General features: G+C 32.4%; 1 long non-coding RNA gene across 1 annotated transcript in view; it reads right to left on the minus strand.

The window, feature by feature from the left end:
- LOC120605561 (uncharacterized) overlaps positions 1–26,186 on the minus strand; it is a 47,595-nt gene extending 21,409 nt beyond the window's left edge. Inside the window, exon 1 of the long non-coding RNA XR_005653653.1 lies at positions 25,957–26,186. This is a non-coding gene — a long non-coding RNA (uncharacterized LOC120605561). The remainder of the gene's footprint in view (positions 1–25,956) is intronic.
- Between the last annotated feature and the right edge of the window lie 1,496 nt (positions 26,187–27,682).

Genomic DNA, 27,682 nt, shown 5'->3' on the forward strand with positions numbered 1-27,682 from the left:
CCCTCATACATTGTTGGTGGGATTGCAAATTGGTACAGCCGCTATGGAAAACAGTCTGGAAGTTTCTCAAAAACTTAAAAATCAATATACCTTTTGACGCAGCAATTGCACTTCTGGGTATTTGTCCAAAGAAAACCAAAACAATAATTTGTAAAGATCAATGCACTCCAATATTCATGGCAGCACAATTTACAATAACCAAGATATGGAAGCAAACTAAATGCCCATCAACAGACGATTAGATAAAGAAATTACAGTTTATATATACAATGGAATATTACTCAGTCATTAAAAAAAAAAAAAGAAATCCCAACATTTGCAATGACATGGATGGACCTAGAGGTTCTTATGCTGAATGAAATAAACCAGACAGAGAAAGGTAAATACCATATGATTTCATGTATATGCAGAATCTAAGGAACAAAAAGAACAAACTAAGCAAAAACATACTCAAAATTTGGTGGACAATTTGGTGATGGACAAAGGGGAAAGGGGTTGGGAGTTGGGAAATTGGGATGAAGGTTTAAAGAAGTACAAATTAGTAGTTGATAATCGGTCACGGGGATGTCGAGTATGGCAGAGGGAATGCAGTTAACATTAATATGATGGCTAGGTGGAGGGTCAGGGAAGAGAAGGAACAATTGGGGGAATCATTTTATGAACTATATAAATGTCTAACCAATGTACTGTAGAGTTGAAACTAATTTAAATAAACAAATTTTGAAAATAAATAAATAAAATAATATACAAACATATATTTAAAAAAAAAGAAATCTAATCTACTCATGCTGCAACCCTTCTGTTATACTGATTCTGACCCACAGAGCAAAAAGTCACCCCAAAAATCTTTGGAAGTGTGGCTAAAAACAGAAATAAAACTTTAACCACTTGTTTGTAACCTATGTCTTTCTTTCAAATTAAAGAGTCGAGATTAATAACTTTTATCTCCTTCTCTTTGGATCTTTTTTTTCCTCTGCCAAATGGTAATTTCTCAGGAATTACTTATAGTATTGTTTCTACCTGCTCATTTTCATATCGATGAATTAGTTTTAATATTAATGAATGATCCTCTAGCAAATTAATTGTTCATTTTTAAATATTTTAAGTTCTTCATTCTATAGATTTATTATTAACTGTTCAGCTGTATAAATGTTAATAGAATGTTAACCTTCATCAATAATCAATTGTTTTATTTTTTTTAATGATTTCTTGTACTATCGATTGTAAAGGTTTTGACTCGAATGGCTTTAACTTTTATCCATTAAAAATAAAAGTAAACAAAGGCTCAATGGAATAACACTTTTAAAACACATTCATGCTTGACTGTACCCTGATGATCTTAATAAAATGAGCTTGATGATACCAGCCTTATCTTCAGTAGACAATGGTCCACAGAATGAATTTTCAGACAGTGTATGAAAACCCTCTTAAATAATTCCAAAAATCAGCAATTAGTAATAACAATGAAAAATGAAAAATATGAAGTCCTACAATCATCTTTATCACAAACTCTTTGGGTGACTCTGCTAAAATGAACCCACATTGCAAGTCAAGTCTGAAAAAGCAACAGTATCATATAGTAAGAAAAAATGACCAGGAAACCTCATGATAAGTCATTTTCTGTTAAGTGTTTTGCAATAAAGAAGCATTATAAAAGTAAAGCATGTTGACCAGTGGAAAGAATCAAATGTTTGGTGGCTATGAATAGAAAGAGCAGCCTCATTTTGATTAGATATTTCACTGACAAAAGGTTAACTTCAATCAGCCAGAAAAGCTATTCATTCACCTATAGTGTAACTCTTTGGTCCATTTTACCTTTATAACTATGCATCTTTTTTTAAAGGGAGATAGCCAGTAGTAAGTTTAATTTTAGCAAGCAGAAACTCCTTTTATTTATTCTTCAAGGCATAAAGTATTTATGGAGCAAACATTTGTGTGAAAGCACTGGGGTAATAACCCACAATGGAGGTGTCAGTATGGTAGTTTCTGCTTGCAGAGTGCTTATAGTCAATTAGTAGAAATATAATAGGTAAATAAAGATATACTAGCAATATTAAAGATAGGTATGAGCAAAGGAAGTTTAGATAAGAGGAAGTTTTAATTTTAAATAGAGTTTTCATTTCAATTTTTAAATTAAAATCAAATTCTATATTGTATTGTGAATTGATATTTGCTCTCTTATGGAAACAATTTGGATCTGGGTTATGCATTAACTTGCAACTATAAAGCATAAGAAATGATCAGTCTGGGGAGATGGAAAAATCACAGAAATTCTAAAGGTCTTAAAAACAATCCTCAAAGGTGAAATTTTGTCCATGACCCCTGCATTATGACTTCAGACCACCACTTTATACCATGTAAATCTTAGGAACTATAAGAGAAGGTTGTCAATTGTTTAATCCCATATGATAGCCAGGTGTCCTTGGGTAGACCTTTCTATGTCTCAGTTTCTCAACTGTAACATAGGGGATGGTTAAGCTCAGAATCTCTACTATCTTTTTAAGTTTTTATATTCTGAGATTTTAAGCCTTTTCACCTGGACCATTTTTCATATGACCAATTTTCATTCCATGTATAAATGTTGTTAGGTTACCAGTTCTCCACAAAGGAACTATAGAGAAGTAATTGTATCCCCATGGAAAAGCAATGCCCAGTGAATATCCCACACCTCATAAATCATCTGCTATGAACATTTGTGGATCATATGCAAAGGAATAAAAGACCTGAAATCTCCTATTTGCCTTGAAATGACTTTTGTTTTCCTTATTAGAGCTGCACAGATTATACTTATGTGCAGGCTATTGACACAGAATAGAGAACATAATCTTAAAAACGCAACACTTCTTGATGAAAATGATACTTGTATACAAGATAGCAGAATGGCCAAATATATTTTAATAGAAGGAATTCTAATATAAAATTTAAGGTTCTATTATTTAAGAGATGTGATTCATTCTCTCTCTGCCAAACCCTCTATCTATCTGTATACTGTGTAAGTATTTCTGTTCTTGTTGTTGGTTTGTATATTTGATGTGGAAGTCACAGAAAGAGCTAAACCTCATATTGAGTTGATGATGTGGAATAGCACAGCACAATACATGGAGTGGTCAAGTGTTTGCAAGAACTCTTTCAATAACACTATCTTCTACTCTCTATTTTATGTTATGTAGAGTTTTTGTTCTCTTACATTGTGTATTACTAAAGGAAGGATTTATCTTATATCTGGCACTACGTCTCTAGCATTGCTGCTTCTTAGAAAGTAGGTGCTCAATAAAATCGTTCCTGAATGATTCATTAGACATAGATATATCTAAGCAAAAGAGAAGCAATAAATCTCCCTGGTGACAATCCAATTTAAATATGCAAATCTCATTAATCTGACCCCAGAGGTTTTAATCCTTTTAGTCTTCTGTTTATGTTTTGTTGTATGTTTGTCAGACTTGTCTATCAGACACTGAAGCCTTAAGGCTCTGGTTATTTTCTCTATTTAATTCAAAGTCAGAGATTGACATTAACAGAGGAGTTTGGATGCTGATGTGATCTTAGCAGTCTTCATGCAACTTGTCTGAATAAGCAATAAAACTAATGGCATGCTATTTTTCATTCATCCTTTTTCCTTTATATTCCTTATATTAAAGAAAGCACTCCTTTCATTTGAAGGAAGTGAGTATGAAAACTATTCACCTTTAAGTTTATAGGTTAAAACGATTTTTAAAAAACTATATTAACAATAAGGCGAAGGCATCACTGATGGATTGGCATGTTGGCAGAAAAATTTTGAATCACATTTTGAACTTTTTTATGCTCCAGGTTGATCATAGTTTAGGAAGGAGAAAAGGATAACAGCGCATATTCTTCCCAATTTGGGTTATACATCAGCAAGAATATATCTCAAAATATCATCATTTCTCAGGAGACAGAAAACAAGCATCATATATTCACTCTCTGATTTCCCTAGGTCAAGGTAAAGTAAGCTATCCTTCCTTCTTCCTCTGAATTAACTTATCTACTATTTCCAGGGACAACTAATAGTTTCATGAAGAAGTACTGCTTTTTATTTTTCAGTCCTTGAGATAATCAGATCAATGGTCAAGAATAATATTAGCAGTGAAATTAGAGAAAATCAGGCTTTATAATCAATTGATTAACAAATTTTACTTGTTATATCTATGTAATTAGAAAAGAGAAGGGAGAGAAATATCACTGGGATTTGTCCTGAACATTAAGGTCATAAACTTTTCCTGTATTTTGTTTGTTGTTTGTTTGTCCGACCCCCGTCACCCCCACCCGTCCCCACCCACCCCTACCCACCCCCACCAAGGATAGGACAGCAGACTAATGTGGGAGATGGAGATCTGTCTAAGAATTTAATTTGGAGAAGGTTAAGTAGAGTCATAATTATAAAACACCTGAGAATTTCATTCTGGTTAAGAATACGGATCTAAGTAGATGACTCTTCTTTAGGGCACGATGTTCCAAAAGATATTTAAAAAATAGATGGGCACGATGTTCCAAAAGATATTTAAAAAATAGATGGGTTAAGTTGTCAAACACCAAACCACAGATCCAGGAAACTCAGAGAACACAAAGCATGATAAGTGAGAAAACAAATAAACAAACTATACCTAGGTATATTATTTTTATTACAAAAAATAAAAGATAAAAAATTTATCCATAATGGAGCAAAGATAAAAATTACTTCTGACTTCTTCTCAGGAAACAGGCAAATAGGAAGAGAGTGAAGTGAAATATTTAAGAGTTGAGAGGAGAAAAACCACCAACCTAGAGTTCTGTACCCTGAGAAATTATCCTTTAAAAGTGAAGGAGAAATAAAAAACTTTCTTGAACAAACAAAAATTGAGGGACTTCATTGTCAGTAGACTTGTCTTTCAAGAAATGTTAAAAGAAGTTCTTTAGAAAGGAGAAAAATATGTCAGAAACTTAGGAAGAGTATCAGAGAAGGAATAAGTAAACAAAAATTATTGTTTCTAGAGACAATAAATGGGTAACACAAAAAAATGCTCTATTTCTAGACCCCTATGTAATCAATAATTCAAAGGCTAAAAATGAGTCCTAATGGCGATCATTATTATTTTAAAATATCACTGTTTAATCTCTACATGCTGATCAGGCAAAATTGGAAAAGATATACAGGCATTCTTTTTATGTGACCTCCTTTGTTTCCCATATAGTTTAAACTCATTTATTAAATTGTGTATGTTGTACACTAAAAAAAATGAGCAGTAATCAAAGTGAACAATTGATATATGTATATATACAGTGAGATATATATATATATATCTCACTATATCTCACTATATCTCACTATATATATATATCACTATATATAAATATAGATATAGATATAGATATAGATATAGACATAGATATATATATCTTCAAAAAGCAAGAAAGGAATAAGGAAAACAAATGGCACAAATGCAAAGAACAGCTCTGAAAAAAGGTTTCTACAGAACAGATTAAAACTTCTGACCTAAGCTATTTCCAAGAATTCAAATGAAATTAAAGACAATACCAGATCTACAAAATAAGAGATTATGTGAGAGATTGAAGAAAGAAATGAGGAAACATTAGATTAGGCAATGAAAAATAATTTGACAGAACTTAAGAGAGGAGATGCATATAATAAAGCTGTTAAAAAATGAAGTACACATTGGAAGTAACAAAATGGAGAATAAGAGGAACAAAAAAGAAAACTTAGAGAGAACAAAGATCAAAGAATTTCTAAAGAAAATGAAATGTACATAATACAGATTCAACTTAGGCATAATTGGTGTCTCAAAAAGGTGAAAACCAAACTAAATAAAATAGAAAAAAATTTATTTCTAATTTAAAATATCTTCAGAAACTAAAGATGATTGAATCTGCAATTTTAAGAAGCACCTGGTATTTCAGGAAAAATAAATGTTACTAATCAATTAATAATAAGACCTAATAATAAAACTACTAAATGACTAAACTTAACATATAAAGAAACAACTTTGAAAATCAAAGCAAGGAAACCAAAGCATTTAAATGGGAAAAGAATCAGACAATTCTCAGAATATACATATATATTGATTACAGCAGTTATGCTATATATATGAAGCCCCAAAGAAAAAAAGTGTGGTCCTTAATTAATATGCCCCACCAAAACATTATTCAAGTATAAAATAGACGTTTTTAGCTTACATGAATAAAGAGTCATAGTTTTTATAAGCCTTTCTTAAAGAAACAACTGGATTTCTCCTCTTGATGAGATGGCAAACTAACATAGAATTAAGTAGCTGCCTCCATCATAATGCAACCCTGGAGATGTCACAGAAGTGACAGGGAGATTGAGAGGTGTGAGGAAATATCATAGAAAACTTGATAATCTTCTGGGGAAAACAGAAGAAGCCTGAGTACTGGCACATATGCTGAGGGTCAGGAATAAAAATCCAGAGTGAGGAGTCTAGAAGCCACATTTGGAAATAGACAGCAATAAGAGTTTTCTCGTCATTTTTTGTTATTCCTCTTTACATCACTTTAGAACATTGTTGAGCACTTCATAGTCTCTGTGGGATATGAATAATGTAAAATAAAATTCACAGTCATATCAGCCTAGCACCAGCCTGGAATGACAGGGTAACGAGAGAAGTGTACTGGCCCAGAGAGTGAATAAGAACAAGTGCAGGCCCACAGTAGACCCTGAGCATTCCCTCTACTTGCAAAATACCTTGAGGACTAGATGATTACAGCTCCCAGAGCCAGCATTTGGGGAAAAGTAGTGACCAGGTTGAAAGTATGACATTTCCAAGGGTGATGTAATATTGCAGGGGGAGGGATATCCAACTTCGTAGAATCTTCTCCCTGAAATATGTTCCCCTTCTGAAATATTCCGAGAAGCATACAACCTATTATTTTCCCAGTATTTTGTTTTGTTTTACCCCAAACACACTACTATACCCCAAGAAAATAATCTCACGAGGGAAGATAATGAGATATTCAAACCTAACCACTATTTTTAAATTTCAATATATGTTAAAAATCTGTAAGAGATGAAACAGAATTAATACACTCAAAAAAGGAAGAATTTAAAATAAGTGTAATAAGTATCCTCAGAGAGATAAGAGAAGGTATTAAAGATAAGATACAGAAATGGGTTATCATTTGGAGAAACCAAATAGAGTTACTGGATATGAAAAAATAAAATGGTTCAAATAAAGAACTCTTAAGTGGTTTTAATAACAGATGAATATTAGCAAATATATATATAAATATATAAATATATAGATAGATAGATAGATGTTAGAAAGTTGGAAGGTTAGGTAGAGTAACTCTTCAAAAAGGCACCCAGAAAGAATAAGAGGACAAGATTTCTAAAATGAAAGTTAATATACAAGAATATAGAAGGAGAAGTGTATTCACATAATAGAAATTTCCAAATAAAAACAAGATAATGAAAATGGGAGACTTATTTAAAGAAGAAAGGGATGAGATTTTCCTAGATTTTTGATGAATATTAATCTCTGATTAACACGGTTCATAGAATGCCAAGAAAAAAAGAAGGAAGGAAGGAAGGAAGGAAGGAAGGAAAGAAGGAAAGAATCCCACAACTATGAACATTTCAGAGAATTTTAAGAAAACAAGGTGGATTAAAAATTCTAAAACCTTCTAAAGACTAAGATGAGATCACCTACAAAGGACAAAATTAGACTGAAAAGCAACCCAGGTCATAAGGAGACATTACATTAATATATTCAAAGTAATAAAAGTAAAAAAAGTTTTAAACTCAGAATTGTATAAACAGCCAAATATCACTTAAATGATAAGGCAAAGCAAGTAGACAATGCCTTAGAGGATTCGGCATATTTTTGAAAACAAAGAGTACATGATGACTCATAAGAAAAATAAGGTTAAGTAAATAACTTAGTGGAGTTGTCAAAATAAAGAAAGAAAAGCAATAACAAAAATATGTTGTTAACAATCCAGAAATTAGTTCTAGGAATATGAATATGGGAGTAATAGGGAAAAGCAGAATGAGGTGGAAGTATGCTAAGGATATGTTTTACCTGGGGGAAGATATACAGTTACTAAATTTAAGAAATTGAGAATGGGCTTTAATAAGTTATGTGTAAGCCCTAGAAGACTAAGAGTATATTATATAACTTTCAAACCAGTAAAAGAATATTAATGTATCCAGTAACAGACACATTAATGAAGGAAATGAGGACAAAAAGAAATAATGAATAAGCAACTCAATTAAAAAATACCAAATAAGATGGAAGAAATAAAGCTTAATATGAAAAACTTAGTAAATACCAATTTGTTATACTCTCACGAAACAGTGACCTACAGAACTAATTAAAAACAAGACAATAAAAAGCAAACAAAAAAATCAATGAAAACAAGTACTATCAACACATGTACACAAATATAAAATAGAGGTTTTCTACCTTTTTAACCTTATTAATTCCAGTTGTAAATAAACATAATGTAGAATAAAAAAGAAAGTATTTATAGACAAACAAGATTTTAAATATTATGAATATTATAAGCAACCACAAATGTAAATAAGTTTGAAGATCTAACAATATATTTTTTTGAAAAATTAAATGCCAAGTATTGCACAAAAATTTTTTTACATAGTAAGACCAATAATCAATAAAGAAATAGTATTATTCATCAAAATTTCTCTACAAAACTTAGGTATGGATATACTATAGCTAAAATGATACATAAGAAACAGAAAAAAATGTGGTGCTTTATGGGAAGGGGGACTCAAGATGGAGGAGAAAGCTGTGAAGAGATGAATTATTATTTGCCCTTTTGTACGTTTCAGAATTTTTTCATACATGTATGAAAAAATAATTAAAATTTCTAAAATGTGACATTTTATTTGTTTAATTTATATAGGAATTTAGAAACATTTGAAAAGTAATTGGTGACATAAATTCTGGTCTCCTCAACATACACTGTTCTCTGCTGTCAGTAGGAGTGTAAATTGGTCCAATCACTATTGAAAACAATATAAATGTTTCTCAAAAAATTAAAAATAGATCTACCGTATGGTTCACAATTTCACTTCTGGGTATATACACAAAGGGAATGAAAACAGGATTTTGACAAGATATATGCATGTCCATGTTTATCACAGGATCATACATAATAGCTAAGCTATGGAAACAATCCAAATGCCTACCAATGGATGAATGGATAAAGAAGATGTGTACATCATACCCAATGGAATATTACTCAGCCATAAGAAAGGAGTATATCCTGCCATTTGTGACAACATGGATGGAACTTGAGCCCAGTATGCTAAGCAAGATAAATCAGACAAAGGTTAGGTACTGTTCCATATCACTTATATGTGAAATTTAAAAAAGCCAAACCTATAAAAAACAAAACAAAACAAAAAAAAACAGAGAGTAAAATAGTGATTACCAGGGGATGGATGGGAGAGGGGTGAGGCAAGGAGTAGGATAAGACTGATATTTAACGGTACAAACTTGTAATGAGTAGTAAATAAGCCTAGAGATTTAACACACAGTATAATGACTATAGTCAATAATATTGTACTATAATTATGTAATGTGATAAGTATCACTACGATGGCAATCATATAATATATAAGTATATCAAAGTAACAGGCCGTATAAATTAAACTTTCACAATGTTACATGTCAAACTTATTCAATTAATAAATAAGAAAAATTACACTGTTCTCAGAAGTAGACAAAAGAAGAGGTATAACTACCAATGTGATTTTTACTTCATATTCTTAGAGATTAACCACAGGAAAAAAAATTAAGCCCAATATTAAATTTGAGAATTTAAGACAAATCTTAATGGAGAAAAGAAAGAAATATATATTTTTAAAAAACTGTAGAGAAGTACAATAATTCCATGGTTAAATAATGAAATAATTTGTAATCATTTAGATCAGGGGTTAGTAAACTATGGACTCATGGGCCAAATATGCCCCTCAGCCTGTGTTTGTTAATAAACTTTTACAGAACACAACACTTATTCGTTCACATGCTATCTACAACCACTGCAATGGCAGGATTGAGTAGAGGTGACAGAGACCCTATGGCCATCAGCCTAAAATATTTACTATCTGGCCTTTTACAGAAATGGTAATGCTACCTAGAAAACTTCTTATGTTATAATATCATGTGAAAAATTATGTAAATACCCTATTATAATAAATAGGTGGAAAGATTGGTAGGAAATATAACAAGATGTTAATAGCAATTGTATTTAGATGGTTATAATATGCCCGCTCTTGTTCTGTCCTATATTTTTTAACATGGGGGGAAATGTGGTTGCAATATATTTGTATTATTTGTATTTTTGTCTTTAATTTTCTGAATTGTGAGAATATGGCAACCACGAAATCATGAAAAGGCAATGTAAAAACTTCAAAATTAAATTTCAAGATATTGAAGAATCTAAAGCATGACAAGTTTGTTGTCTAAAATAGTTATTTAAATTCTTTCCAAAAAGAATGGAAAATTACCATAATCTGTGAGAAACTCCTTATGGTCACTAACAAACAGAATAATTATTCAATCTTACATTTGCATAAAATGTTCTAGTTTGCAGATGTTATCTCATTTAATCATAGACAAAAATTGATAAATGTTTATACCCTTTTCACAAATGAAGAAAGGAGGCTGAGATACGAAGCACCTTTCTCAGGGTCAAAGAGATTTCGAGTGTGTGAAGTGGGAACAGAAGGCAGAATTTTCATTAACATCTAGTGTCCATCTTCAGAAATAAACAAAAGCTTTTGGGCTTCTCTTAAGATGATTAGAACTTTCAACACTTGATTTTTAAAAAATTACAAAATGCTTTTCCTTATTGGTTTGTTGAAATGATGCTGAGTAAAATGATTTTATGTTCCCTTTCGTGTTCTCACTATTTTCAATTAAGCTAAGTAATTACGAACTCAATTTAATATGTGACATTTGTAACTGAATTCTTTTGAAGTAATCATTTTAAGTAAAATGATTACCTATCACTCTCTAAAAAAATAAAGTCCTTGTGGAAACTCAAGTGAAAATAATAATCATTGTTGCATATCTCTCTTGGTTCTGTTACATGTTTTATTTAACTACTTGCCATTTTATAATAGTGCTGAAGTGTGATACAAAGTATCATTTTTCAGCATGACAAAACTGCCTAGATCTTAGTCATCAACTCCTCATGCTGACTGGAAGATCTGTATGGGGCATATATTTGTCTTCAGGACTGCCTTAATTCTCAAGTTCTAAACAGGAATATGAAACTCTGCCGGATTGCCTCATGTAATAAAAATCCTTTTATTCTTTAAGAATCCTTAAGCTTGATAAAGACGGTAAGTTCTATAATGGACAAGGTTTTCAAAATCAATAACAAAGTAATTATTTTGCTGGAAATATTTCTTATTTCTACAAGAAAAAAGTAAACTCTGTTTAATTATAAATAACAGCTTTATCCATTTTCTTTTCATTATTTGTTTTTGAAAACCAGTAATGCACTGTTGTCCAGGAAACCTTCATAAGCTGTTGTGCTAAAGAGGCTCTAATGACCAAGGAGATCCAAGGAAAATCCACGGGGGTTCTGAGCATGTAGCTCTACTTCACCTTCAGTAGAGAAATTTTTTTGAATTCTCATGTCTAATCTCTAAAATTTATGACAAGTTTATTTTCAACATTTTTTTACTATATATTTGTGTCAGATAATAAAAATTTCAAATTACTTAAGGTGAGTTTAATTATCATTCAAAAAATAGATATTTTGGTATCCAGCAACCTTAACTATCCAACAACTTGTCCACATTTAACTTCAAGGTTAAATTAACTCCATATAGGGAAGCAAATGCAACGTGATTGAATCTCATCATTTCAGCATGAAATGCAAAAATATTCATAGCCTGACTTCTGTGTCCTGCTCTGTCTCAACTTCTCCAGTTGTAACAAAGCTACAAAAAGCCCCCAAAAGCATCCAATGTCTCACGTACAACAGGCTCTCCCATCCTCCATGCCTTATTCTCATGGTGCCTCAGCCTGAAACACTCTCCCCACCCTCCTGTTCCAATTCATCAGATCAAATTCCCATGTCTCTTCTGAGTTTCCCTGAGGTCTCAACCATCTTCTCTATGAAACAGTTCCTGATCTGCCAGCTAGCGTCTAGTATTCCATTTTCTACTCTACTACTATGCCTTCTTACATCATAACAATTATATTGAATGACAGTAATTTGCTTGAATATCTGTTCTCTCTGTCTACTGTATGACTCTTGAGGGTAGTCCAGTTCATATTTTCTTAAATCCTCTAAAAATAATCCCCATTTTTTAAAATTACATTTTTTTAAATCCCCTAATCAAAAAGTATAGGGGGTGAATGAATGAAGTATACAAGTTAATTTAAGCATTGCTTCTTTGGAACTTTACATACCTTAGGTAAATCAGTAAAAAAATACTTTATTCTTGAAATTCATTAGCCACATCAGCAAGAATTCGAGCTAAGAAAATGAGCATAAACACACTGTTGGCAGGTGCTAATTCTTTTTGGCCTTTCCTGGGATAAGAACTATTAATCCAATCTACTAGGGGATCAAAAAATATAACAGTTTATATAATACTTCACTTGTCTTTTATTTTTAATTGTCACCCTCCTAACAAAACTGAAAAGCAGTTAGAGGGACCCCTAGAGTGATTTGGCAGCCTATGGTATTAAATAACGTCTAGACTCGATGCAATTTTCTGTACTGTGTATCATAACTTAACACATTAAAAAAAGAGCTGAATAACTCCACAGTAATCCATATGATCATACTGTAACTTTCTCAAGAAATATGACCCCAAAATAAAAATGATGTCACTTCTATCTTGACCAGAATTTTGCGAGGAGTTAACATTATGTAAATTAGCTGTTCCTTAATATAGCTATAGTATTTATAAAAACAAAATTCAGTTGGTCTTTTTTTCTGAATGAAATCTCATTTTTTGATAGTTGTAACACGTAATTATGGAGGTACTTACTGAATTTAGGTGTTGCTACTATTTATTTATTTTTTGTACAGATTAACTGAACATTATGGAAAAATTGAAATTTAGATTTAACTGATAACATGCAAATCCTTCATTATGTAGATGAGAAAATGGAAGGTTGCTGTGGTGATGATAAAATGCAGGTCACCAAGGCATCTATTTATAATCAGCACCAGGCTTCGGACTTGTGTCTCTTACAACACTTACTTTTTAAAAAAATAAAATAAAATGTCATCCTACTCTTTAACTTAGATTAAATCTCCCACTTAATTTTTTATTTAAATAAGTAAATAATTAAACTCATAATATTTGATTGTTATACTAAAATTATTACATTTGTTGAAAAATTAGCCAGTTTCCTCTTCACATATAATATTTAAAAAGTGAAATAGAGTTTTCTAGCAGATTTTTAGGGTTTTAACATTAATAACATATAAAGGACTCTTAACGACCTTTCTTACATTAGCATGACTTTCAACAGGGTGATGAAGAGACCATGTGGATAGGAAAGTTGGTTTGGTCTTCATTAGGACAAGATGTAATAATTACTCACACCCAGAAACAAAGTATAGTAAACTCCCAATCAAAAGGACTGGTAATGATATGTTTTGATTCATCAAATATTCATCGATTTATACAACAATGTTTTTCAAAGTTACTTCTCTTATAAATTAGGTGGATATAACCCTACCAAAGCAAAGTTTCTCATCTGGAATGGCAGTGTGTCTCCCAGGGGTCATCATGAAACATGTGGAAAAGGAGAGTTGTCAGAATGTCTGGAGAGAGCTAATTGTATGTAGCAAAGTAAACATTCTTAACTAGACATTTTTCCAGAGAAGTCTCTTCCCACCAACATGCCAATAAGACTTTCTCTGAGAACCATTGAGTCAGAAATAAAGTATATCTGATTCTTTTGTATTGGCATTCAAAATAGTCATCATTTCAAGCTATTGAATTATGCAGCTGGTTAATATTGAGGAAATGTACTAATTTCTCATAAACCTATAGTTATTAATTAATATTTCTAAACTTATTACTAAATAATTTTCCTTATTTCATAGAGGCTGTATTCAAAACTTTTATTGTGTTTTTCTTATCTTAAGGGATAAAGTAATTATAGAAAAATTAAAGATAGCTAATTGTTGAAAGATTTGCTTTAAAAAAAAAAAAATCTTGCTTTGGTCACCCATTGTCAACCAAAAAAAAAAAAATGATGTTGCCTTGGAGTTATGCTGAACTTTGCTTTACCAAATATTATACAGAAACACTTAAGCAAATGTGATGTAAGCATCAGATATTGATGTCAAAATTTGAGTGAAGAAGAAATGAGAATATAGGAAGAAATAAGCCAGTGAAAAGCCCGCTATTGAAGACAAATGCACAGAATAGTAATGGTTTCAGACAAGAGTTGCTGCATGTGCCTATTGCTTTTTGCATAATTCCTTGGTAAAAGTGAAGTCAGGTCTCAGGCAAACTTCTAAGGTGAGAGCCCAGTAGCAGTAAGTCTAAATCACAGATAGGTCATTATCATAAGTCCATCCCTGGCCAAAGGCATCCTGAGAAAGATCCTCAAACCATAAGGGCACTGTCTGTGGGCTAGGGGAAAAGAGACAATAACTTATTGGAGTAATGCTTTCCTCTTTGTCAGTTGCATCCCAATACATTGACCTCTACATGAAGAACCTAGGTATTAAGAAGGCTGCGGGGTGATGGACTTGTGTGATTGAATTAGAAGGATTTGGGACAATCTGATTTTTTTTTTTTTTTGCCTTGTCATTTAGTAATTTCCCTGATTTAGGTAGCAGTGCTAGAATTTAAAAATGGAAATTAGCTAAAGATGGCTACACATCCCCAAGATGCCAACACTGATACATGACACTTAGAATCTGGAATGACTTAGTCAAGTAGAATGCAAACATGTTTTCTGGATTCCATGTGTTTTGTCTTTCTTAAGTGATTTTCCATTCAAACTCATTATCGTATCTTCCAAGTTACCCTTCCTATGTCTATTACTAACTCAAGAGCTATATGGGAAAATTGTATTCTTAATTAAAAGCTGTGACTCTATTAAAATAAATTTTAATTCCAAGAAATGTCACATTTGGATATCAGTAATATTCTAGGGAATTCTCTTGGCATATTTACTCCTCTCTGAAACAAAAACAGATTGATTTTTCCATCAGTAGGTAATAACTATATAAAAGGAAGTTCATCTGAAAAAGTTCTGGCCACTGAGATATCTAGTATCAGCAATGCTGTCCATCAATGTGCAAAACTTTTTACTGACCTATTTTTATGTGAAATCTTCTTAGGTCATAAAGTTTCTATGAATCCATTAGATTCCCCTCCTACACTGTTCTTTCATCTTTGTTCACCTTATGCCTCCATTAGAAAAAGAGAGGAATAAGAGGTTCCTCATGTTTTGAAATGTATATGCTTGTCATTTTTCTTAATAGACTATTTTTTAAAGCAGTTTTAGGTTCAAAGCAAAATTGAGCAGAAGGTATGTTTCCCTTGCCCCCACACATCATAGTCTCCCTGCTATCAACATCCCCTAGCAGAGTGGTACATTTATTATTATCAATAAACCTACAGTGATACATCATTTCACCTAAAGTCCATAGTATAAAGATTCACTCCTGGTGTTATACATTCTATGAGTTTTGACAAATGTATAATGACATATATCCACCATCATAGTATCATAGAGATTATATTCACTGCCCTAAAAATACTCTGTTTGTTACTTTTGATGCAGAATTTTTATTAAAAACATATTTTTTTGTTATTAAATAGATATTACAAGGTAATCATTTTTAGTGAGATATGTTAATCCAACATAGGCTGAAGGACTCTGTTAAATGATGCTTTGTTCTTGTTTGTCAAATGTTATTATACACAAGCTAATAGATTTCACATTCAAATGGCCTTTAAATTCAAAATGTACATCGAGATAGCAAATCAACATATGTTTTGATATAAATACTGTTTGTAAGTATAATAGTTATTGCTAAGAAATATTTCCCTACTTGAGGATGATAATATCACCTGAGGAAGGGTGTATCCTGGTTGCCACAAATAAAGCCATTTCATCATTTCCACTCTAGCAATACTAGATGTCATAAACACTTTCTCAAAGTGTTTCATAGAACTTGAGTCCTATGGTACGTTCTCTTTAAATAGGATTCTCTAGTCAAATACATTTGAGAAATGCTGCATGCTATAGTTTTTCTCTTGGAGATTTACAAAGTATATTGGCAATTTAAAAATTCTGTGAAGTCCCACTCCAAACAACTTATTTAATTTTGCTTACCCCAGTACTTTCCAAACTTATTCACAGAACACTTTATTCTTGGGATTTTAAAAAAGCATAACATAAACTGCATCAAAATTCTTGGGGAGATTTTTTTGGAAATGCATGTTCTAGTAACACAAAATAGAATAATAGGGTAATTCATATTACCATCAATATTTTTAAAACAACATAAGCGTAATATATTGTTTTATAGTTTACTTTTCCCTGTATCATATTTTAGTACTATATTTGCTGTTTTAAAATAGTGAATCTGAACTATCATGTTCCATGCTTAATGGAGTTCTTCAGACATCTCATCAACTAATCATTGCAAATTAATGGTAGTACACATTCTAAAATTACGAGCAAAGAACTCAAAAACAATAACCATAAATTCTACTTACACTAAAATATATTAACACTATATAGTGAGTTTATGATCATTTTGCATACTCTGCAAGAATCTGTTAAAACAAATGAGTATATGAAATAATTGTAGGACTTAGAAGATGACAGATTCCAATTACATATTTAAAAATAAAGGTGATGACACAAAATACTTCATTTATAAGCAAACTACTCATTTTCATCATCTCTGTAATGGGAATGATACACTATACCTTGAACGATTGATAAGAGAATTAAGTTATATGATGTGTGAAGAACCCAGCCCCATACCTACCAGTTAATAATGTATCGAAAATAGTAAATTTTACAAAAATTTATATTAAACAAATCATTACAAAATTTGGTTTTACGTATACTGTCAATCATAGTATATAATATATTTAATCTAAGTAACAGGCAATGATCACAATGAAATAATAATCAGTATATTCCTAACTTTTAAATAATGCCTTTTATTCTAAAATATAACTATTCACATAAAGGCTTTGATCATAACTCTTAATCCACAAAAGAGATTTTCTGCAGATTAACATAATTAGAGTCTGTATCCTAATTTCCTAGAATTGTATGAAAACCATTAATTCTAACAAACAAGTTAAATACAAATTTATGATTGTCTACAATGTTTATTTATAACCAAAGCACATATCTATAGATATGCAAAGCATTTAAAAGTACAAAATTTAAGACTTTGCTAGTTTTTTCCCTCATGCACTCCTTTTCTCCCAATTCACAGATATATTTCAAACTTAATAAATTCAGTCTGGCAAAGACCATCTAGCCTCCATTATAGGATGGTAGCTGCATAGGCATAATCCACTTCTCAACAACATTATACCTGTGGGAAACGACTAATACAACTGCAAAGACTACAGTAGAGTAAAATCAATAAAATGGCTTTTTACACATATTGGTTGCCATTTTTTAGATATAACTTTATTTTTTTAAATAATACATTCATTAAAGAAATGTAGGAATTATAGACAGGTAAATAAAAATCACTTCTAATGGTAGTACAGACCAATGACATAGTAAATTTTGGTTAATTGTCTCTGTGTGTATGTGTGTGCACACACAGTGAAAATGTATCCTACGTATTTATTTTTAACTTATATATAACATTTATTACACATGATGTATGTGTATTAACTTTTTAGAGTAGTGAAACTGTATGAATACATTAATCTATATTATCAATTTGTACTCTGGAAATATTGTTCTATTACCATTTATTGATCCCAACAGTTATTTTTATAAACAAAATTCTTGAAAACCTTGGATATGTTTAAAATCTTCACCTATTTGAAAAGCAAACAGAAACCTATACCTAATTTTTGTCATAATTTCTTTATTTTGACTACTATATTGAACATGTTTGATATGATTATTAGCCTTTATTATTTTGTGAATTGTCATATCATGATCTTTGCTCATTTTTTATTAAAGATTTGTTTATATCTTTATAAGACCTCTTTGTATAATAAAATATTAATTTTTTGCATTAAACATGTTTTAAAAATATTTTCCAGTTTACCTACTGGCATTTTTCCTCAAATTCATTATTATATCATTGATTTAGCAGCATTTGTAATTTAAAAGGTCTTTAATATACAAAAGCCATGTCATATGAATATTTATAACTAGTATAGTGGTTCTTATCTTATGAACCCTTCATTTTTATATTTTTTGTTCTTAATAGTCTGTAACATCTTAATTCAAAAGAAACTTTAAAATAGCTTATATGAGACTCATATAATAAGACAAGTTGAATTTTAAAAAATTATAAACTTCAGAGAGGAAAAGAAAAATAAAAACGCATTAAACATCAAGAAATATTCAAATTGAGCATAATTTTAGCAGCTAAGGCAAAATAAAAGAAAATAGAGTGCTATAATAGTTTTAATATTTTATTTTTTAAATGCAAAGTACATTAGTTCATACAGGGTAGCAATTTTTCCTAAAGCTTAATTCTAAATGATCATATGGATTTTGATTCAAGGGATTATGGAAAGCGTTAATTAATTAATTAATTCCTTCTATTCATAATATTTGAGTGTTTAATAATGTGCCAAGTGGAGATGCCCGTCTTAACTATAAGACTGCTCTTTGAGTCTAGATCATGAGTCTCTCCATTACTGTACCTTGCTTCAATCTATTTCTCCATCTGCCTGATCCAAAGTAGAAAACTTAAAACAAGATTGACTATATTTATCTTAACATTTGTGGAGTTTTTTTGGTTGTGAAAAATAAACAATTCTAGGTTGATATTTTTTTAATTGACTCATTATAAATATACTGGAATATCTTAGATCAAAAACTTGAATGTAAGACCTGCAACGATAAAATACATGGAAGAAAACATAGGCACTAAATTATGGACCTTCGTCTCAGAGGGGTTTTTGTAAATTATGAAATCCAAGAAAGTGTTGAACAAGCCAGCTTCAGAAATGGCGGAGATCAAGGCAATTTTAGAAGCCTCAATACCAGGAGTTTGTGAGTTTATATATCTTTTTTCTAGAAGAGTTGGTTAGACCCTGGCTATGTCTTAGGACAGTCAGGTAAGATTTTTTTAAAGTACCGTTATCAGGCCCCATCCCAAACTAATTAAATCAAAGTGGGGGTGGGGGGCAAGGCCTACTCAGCAGTGTGTTTTAAAAATTCTAAGTGATTTTAAAATGCAATCATTGTTGAGCTGCTCTAAAGAGCTGCCTTTAACACGATTATGCTGCAAAAACTCCTCGGTGTGCTCCTCTCCTTTTAACATTCAGAATCCTAAGGGCATAGAAGGTGATGATCCCATTTGACAACAATGTATACTGCTGGCTGAATCAGTCATGACCATAGGGAAGACTCATTATTCCAAACAGAGTTGCAAAGTAGGGAGACCACTTGTCTTGTTTGGCTGCAAACGAGGAGTTTCTGGAACGTGAGACTTCAAGTGCTAAAACTGGAACGGTTTCTCAAACCAGGGCAGTTGGTCACTCTTCCAGGGAGCCACACCTGCAGGGCAGGTAAGGAGGAATTCTCAGGAGTGGGATGGGTGGTTTAGGGACTCAATAGCACTTTGTTACGTGTTTATAAACCCATACCGATATCATTTTAAGTGTCTTCTGACTGATTTTTGGCGGGGAGGATGGGATAGGAGGAATATGGTGATTTTCTTGCAGTACCACCTAAATTAAAAGTTCAGCACAATCTCACCATATTTAATGTATTTAATATAGCATATTTCAAAGAATAGATAAAACTGAGGTAAGTTTGGTGATTTAGATTACAGAAACTCTTTTATGAGTTTAGGATACCTAGCAGCAAAAATCTTAAATATATATATATATATAATGAAAAAATAACTTATACTTTAAAAATGCTGTACTAATGCTCTAAGATATTTTGTCAGCTTCATAACCAAAACTAAATGTCACAAATGTAGAAATGCAAAATGTGTCAGAAATGTTATCTCCAACAGCCAAATGTCATCTTTTCCCACATTTTAAAATGAAAACATTTAAAAAAGTAGAACATTTTAACTTAAAGATGACATGCTATTTCCAGTGTTTCTGCTCTCTGCTAGTCAGACTTTATTAAATGACTTTTTTTTTTTAATTATTTTCATTATTTTTAATTCAGTAGGCCAAGGAATCTTTTAGTCATAAGGCGATGGCAGGACAACAAACACTCACACAGATTTTTCTGACTGCAATGGCCTATCTGGAAAGAGAAGAGCATAACAACATCTTAAATTATAAACTATGTGATGAGCATAAGTCGTCATTCGATACCATAGGCATTCTGGAAATCTACTGCATATAGCTTCTAGGAGAAACAGTATGATCTAAACATCCCTAGAACTCTCAGACCAAAATAAATAATCCCAATGGTATAAGGCATTTGGAAACAAAAATGAAATTTATTATATACAGAAATGCTGGGTAAGTTGAAAATTTCCTTCAGCCATACAAAGAGAGATCTACGATAGATTTAACGTGGAAAGGTTAACACTGACTCAAGGCATATTCTCCAAAGGAAAACCAGTATCCTTGCAGTATGGAAGGAAGAACTAATCAATATAATACTGAACCAACCTAACAGTGAGTGCCATCCCACTGACAGGAACCACAGCTACAAAACTCCCGACTGAAACATTTACAGATTACTGCCTGTGATATACATTGTGAGAAATGCATTCTAAGAAATAATCTTGCCGTGTGAGTCTGAAAGCAGACAGGTCTCATGATTTTGGTGCCCCAAAAGAGATTATAATCATGTGGACAATAAATGTTATAATCTCAGACAAAGACTAACTACGAATAAAGAAACACAAAGAGAAAACAGGTAGACAGCAGCTTTTCTGAGCTATAATTTTCTGGTTTGCCTATATTCTAAGTCTTTAACTCCTTAATTAGGCAATAGGAAACAGTTTATATTCCTCAAAATATTCAAATGATCCATTAACATGGTAGGCTAAACAACAAAAAGGGAAATCATGGTAAAGCAGATTGCTGTTCCCTAGACTAAAACTAATTCAGTTAATATCGAAAGAGAGAAATAAAATAATTCAGATTAAGTGTAAATTTTAATGACCTAAAAATAACTTGTCTGTTTGGATTTTCCCTAATATGTAATATGTATTACCTCAGCATTTACACTAAGTGTACTTTTTCTCAACAGCACAAGCCCCTTTTAAATTAGCTTTTTACACGGAAAACCTGAGATCTAAGTTATTAGAGAAATTATGAGGCATTTTGCCATCTATTTCTTTGTTTCAATTTGCCTGAGCTGTTTTTGTTTTGAGAGTGCTCTGACGGTCATGGAATCTTTTCAATGTTTTAACACTACTTTCCTCATTTCTCATGCCTCTTGTCAGAGCAGTCATTTAAATTCTTGCATTGGCGGTTCCTCTTTTTTCTCCTCACTTTCCTTTCATTCCTAACCATATACGAAACCTGTTCCTAGGAAAACTTACCATACAAAATCCATGTTGACTCACACCCAAAACAACCTCAGCTGGGTGACATTCAAGTTACCTCATCTAAAAACATCTGTTCTCTGAGTAGCACATGTGTATGACCACCTGAGGCCCAGGTCAGATGAAAGGAAGGTTCCAGTGTACTTAACAGAGGTTTTGCAGAGGCCATGTCACTAATTGCAAGTTTTATTTCCCTAGTTCTTTTGTACTCAGACACACAATGACAAGTGCTCGTCTCAAGCAGTGGTAGTCAGGGTGACCACATCTGCAAGCCAAGAACTTCTGGTCCTCTGTCTCAGAGGTCCGGTGGCTTAGATTCACCTCCCCATGAGGCTCTAAGCCCATCACATCTATAGACGCTGGATCTGTGGATCCACAGGTAAAACTTTTAGAATTGAGAAAGAAAACAAAATTGCTTTTTCTCTTTCATATTTATCATTAGGTCAAAAAGAAAAGAACTGTTTGATATCTTAGCACTCTTACTCAGAAAAGCCCTGTAACACCTGCACAGACAACCTGAAGGCCTAACACTCCTGCATTTATGTTATCCTAGCACAAATCCCCATGGGCTAAGATCATTCCTCTTCATAAGAAAAAGGATAACACAGTCATATGACCTCTTTATTTTACAAACTTCATTGATTTCTGCATTCTTCAACTAGTCAGTATTTTGCAAATGGTAATATATGTGGAGTCTCAGTCTTCTTCACTAAACCCCAAAGGTAAATTCTGAAGTTGTAGGAGAACCCCACGGTGCCTCTCTGGCATGCACACTTGTACGAGCTGTCCCTGTGGTCCTTCCAAGGGTGGGAATGGCCTGTTCTCCACACTACAAGATCTTGCTGCCAGGGCAGCGTGAAGAGGAGGGACTGCTGTGAAGAGGCGGGACTGCCGACTCCTAGTTAATTCTCAGCAGGAACTTAAATCAAAGACTACAATCCAGGGATCTTAAGGCAAAACCGTTAAAGCCTTCAAAAGCATGCCCAAACAAAACATTAAGACACACAGAAAGAAAAGATAAGGCAGCTCCAAGAAATGAAAGAAGCAAAAAGCTACCTGAGGCTGTGAACCTGCCATCATTCCCCAGGAACAAATTAGACATAGACAATAGAATCTGGGAGAGAGAGAACACAGTTTAATCACAGACACTGTCTTCAGAAGACCAGAAATCAACCAAGTCAAATTAAAAAATCAACACACATCACAGAGAAAGGAAATCGAAGCTGAATAATTGAATCAGCTTTGTCATTAAGACACATCACACTTGTCTTAACTGACTACATTTTCATGGTCTATCTAAATATTCAGGACTGCTATAAACTCGCAGTCTCGCAACATAATAATAAAACAACATTTTCATAAAGTTACATGAAATATCATACTTAGGGGCTGAAATTTTGCTGGCAAAATAATTAAATCATATTCAAAGAGTGCCATGCAATCTCTAAAACAGAGGGATATGGCCTGTGAAAACTAGGCTTACCCCAACAAGGGGTTCAAAGCAGCTGTTTCCAAAATGAATTGAACTGGGGCAAATTAGAGAAGAGGAAAATATATACCAGGAAAAGTGTAGACGGGAAATAGTTATTTTTAAAAAGCCCAATGTCTGTACCTCAGTATCACAGGTCAGCATGACCTGGAATGAATCTACTCCTCGGGCCTTGTCCCTTCTCCCAGTGAATAGAGAATAGACCTGTAGCTCAGGCAGAACCTCAGGACCTGGCCGGGACTCCATGGCCAAGTGGTGACTCACTTAGTGAGAGTAGGAAGGGTTTAGTTGCCATGGCTCTCTGACCTAAGCGAGATGACTTTGCGAGGAATGGGAAGGCGGACTGGTCCCATCTGTCCTCACCTCACTCCATGGAAACGACCTGCCCTTTGGGTGTACAAGTGGGAAAACATAAACACCAAACCAATGGAGTAATCTTCATTTTTCACATGTGATGTTGGACGAGGCTCACTAAATATTAATAGACTTCACAGTCTTTATGGTGAAGTTGTCAAATGACTTGAAATCAGTCACTTTTTGTGAAGTTCTCCAATACAGATTCCCAATGGAATACTAATATACTTATAATTCCACCTTTTCTTGCAGGAGAGCAATGGTTTTTAGACACCAGTCTGGCACCCAATTCCAACTGTCTTGTAGATGTTTTTAAAAAAGAATCTGAAATTATTAAAGAATTTAAAATGGATTAAATCCCCGCCAAACATTGGTTTTATCTGTTTGTCTATACTTTGTGTAGTAACATGAGTTGCTATAAATGAGATTACAAGCTCTTTCTTTCCATCTTCAACCAGAAAAACACCACCACTTCTTATTGCCTACAAAGTTGTATGCGTTTGTTTTTAGAGAAGTTCTCACTTCATAAATTTAATTACCAATGCCAGGGGATGCCAGTGTCATCTGGAATAAGAGGCACACTCTGACTTTCAGAATCCTTTCAGAATGACAGATTCCACAAGTCTGTAACACCATTGGTGTATAATTGATGAAAACTTACCAGCTTCAGCAGACCAAAGCTATAATTTCCTATATAAAACATATTAAAACATAGCCCTCTGTCATCACCTGCTATCCCTGAGCCAGATCCTCATTCTATGTACCTTCATGGGAATTCTCATTGTGCTGAACTCTATAAGAAAATACAAAAAATTCACCACCTTATTTTCAAGGTGTGAATATATCCTATCACTATCCATTAGCTATTAAGCACTTGCAGTGCACCTGGCATCTATTATGACAGAGGGCACTGTCATAGCAATTCTGGACATAACTGGAACTATCACCATCTCTCTTCCCAAGGGAAAGAAAAGACCGCAGGCATCAACATGTATTGAAAAGTTATTATAAGTCTTCCTTCAACCCATCACTTACCGACAGATAGGAAATGACCTCTTTAGTGCTACTAATAAGCTTTGTGGAAAAGTAAATTTCAGTTATACACAAAAATAACCAAGTTCAAGTATCTTCCTTCCCCAAATTTGTACCCTCCACAAGGTTAACAGACCATACCTATTAGAATGAAATAAGTAAAATGTAATTAATATTACTCAAGATAATTAAGACATTTAATATTACATTATTTCTCCTACTTTTCAGATCAGTCAATAAAATAATGATGAATAACAATCAAATTACAGATTCAGGGAGGATTTAGCAAGGTTATTTAGCCATTCTGACAGTAAATGCACTGAACACAATCCATTGCTTTCTTATCTATCTCATTCTGATGTATTTCCTGATCCCAGCCCTGATCAGATGCTTAGGAGAGTTTTCCAAATCTTTAAGTGTTCTTATCCTTTGGAAAAAAAAAAAAATCAATTCTATTAAATTTGTGGGTAGATATATAAACTGATAAATATTCAAAACATAATCCACATTGACACATCAGTGTCAAAAAATTAAAACTAAATAGTGTATAATCAGTATATACTATTAGTAAAATAGAATTGCACTCTTTTATTTATATTTACATACAAGCATTAGATACATGCATTATAACACTACAAATTTTATTTATTAAAGACACCACAGGATTAACTGGAATAGAAAATGGCAGATTCATATATATTGTATGCGTGTTGGTATATACCTTCCCTGCCTTCTGAAAGGGGAAGTTATTTTTCTCATTTTAAATATTGTTTTCTTTAAATTAATACTACCATTATCTCTATGGCTCACCTATAGACTAACTGAAAGGAAAAGAGTGAGATATCAAAATAATACACACAATAAGGAGAGGGGACTATTCATAAGTATGGATGGAATTCAAAGAAGCATATAAAACTAGTTTACTGAATCCTACACACACAAAAAAAAATTGAAAACGTGGATTAAACATACAATTTTCCAAAATGTAAAATTTATTCTAGAAGTGATAAAATAACCAAACAGTTCAAATACAACTAAAATAAATAGAGGACTTGCTCAATGGCCTAGTTTCCCTCTTTACAAAAAGCACTAGATCCACACCGTTTTATAGGGGAATTTTACAAGCTTTAAAAACAGTCAATTCCAATGCTACTTAATCTGTTCCACAGCAGAGAAAGAGAAGAAAGACATGTGGAACATGGTTATTAAAATCTGATAAAGAGATTACACAGAAAAGAAATTTTTAGAGCAGTCTTGTGAATATAAATCCTGACTGAGTTAGAATAGTTATTCCAGAAAATCAGAGCAGATTTTAGAGCAGTTGGAAGGAAAGCCCCAAAAGTATGCCCAGAAGCTACAACAAAAATATTCCCCCAAAATAACAGTACCTCGGATCCACTAATTACTAATGGGTTGAATCTTCCGAGCAGGAACACAGCAGCAGGAATTTCAAGAACGGTTTTTCAAAATGAAGACTTCTGGTGACCTGCAGAGCAATCATCTGAAGTGCAAGTTACAAATGCAGAAACAGAAACCTGACCCCAGACTTTCTGAATGAGAATTATTTAGTGTTGAGGCCCAGAAATCTGACTTTTAACAACTTTTGCAACTAATTCTTTTGACCACTAAAACGTAACCACTGTAGTGCCTAAATAGTGGTTCTACTCATGATCCCTACCATGTTGACTAACAACATTACTTGCAATGTTGACTTTACCAAGCGAGGCATTCAGATTACCAATTAACCAAGAAATGTTATTTTTATTTGGTCAGGATCTCTTGGTCTATTATGTTACTTTTCAATGATTATTTTTAATAAAAAGTTTAAAAGTATGAACTAAAATTATAATTTTATTTCTTTTACAAATTTATTTCTTTTACAAACTGTCTGCAGTAGCCTTTTTCCTATTGATCATCTTCATTATGATATAATGCAAATTGACTATTCATTCATTTAATAATAAGTATTTATAGAGTGCTATTATCTAATTTACCTTATGCTAGGAGCTGTGTGAAATGATGCATTTTCTCTGTTTACCATATTGTTTTTATTCTTTCTATAATTGCAAGACTTTTAATAACAATCACACACTCTTGAATTTTAACAAAATAATTTTTCAGTCATTTTTAATATATTATCTCAAATCAATTTTAGCTAGATGAACTGTGCTGAACTAGCTAGACAGATACAAGTAAGAATCTCAACGTTGTTTTGTTTACACTAAGATTTTCTGGATCTACTGTTGGGTAGATTATACTCCTAATCATAATAATATAAAAACAGCATTTTACTGACTACATTTTACAGGAAAAAAATGTACATTTGCTATTGAAATAATTCTTTATTTTTTCTCATGCCATTTTTTTCTCCCCAGTTTTCATAAGGAAGTACATTCTTCTTAGTATGGAGACATTCATTCATTCAGCCAGTCATTCAACATTACTAAATGTTAGTTCCTGTTGAGTGGTTAGGAGAAAGGAGAGAAGAAAATAATGTTTCTGCCCTTATACAACTCACATTAAGTTTCATTACTTTATTAGTATAGTAGTAATTTGGTTACAAATACTATGAGTAACATTAGTAAATGCATTAATATTGTTTAGAATATAATATTTACTGCTAAGGTAGTTGATATTTAGTATCTAATCTTCCTTATCCTAATGATAATCTTAAATGAAAACGATAAGAGGAAGCTTTGTTTTTTTCCTGTCACTTGGGGTAAAAAATAGAAATTCCGGAGTTGATTTTACCATGAATTATGGATGTTCTTTAGAAGGTGTCTTTCATTATTTCCTCACTCACCAACTTCTGAAATCTCCACCCTACAATTTTGTTTAGAACCAATATATCACAGCTGTCACTGAACCCATCTGTTGGTTTATTTAGAACACTATGCAGATTTTAATGACATCTTTAAGAGAGCATTTTGAAAACCAGTGCCTGCTCCAGATTTCCCCATATCTCTTGAATATATTACCATTTTCGAGTTCAAATTTTTATTTGGTAAAACCTAATAAAAAACATTATCATATTTACCAAAGTTAGAAAAAAAAAACAAAACCCACAGATACAAACTAGATTGTCTTCTATTTATATTCTGCTCATTCTTACCA

This window comes from Pteropus medius, unplaced genomic scaffold (assembly GCF_902729225.1).
Source record: "Pteropus medius unplaced genomic scaffold, Ma_sr-lr_union100, whole genome shotgun sequence".
Classification (NCBI taxonomy): domain Eukaryota; kingdom Metazoa; phylum Chordata; class Mammalia; order Chiroptera; family Pteropodidae; genus Pteropus; species Pteropus medius.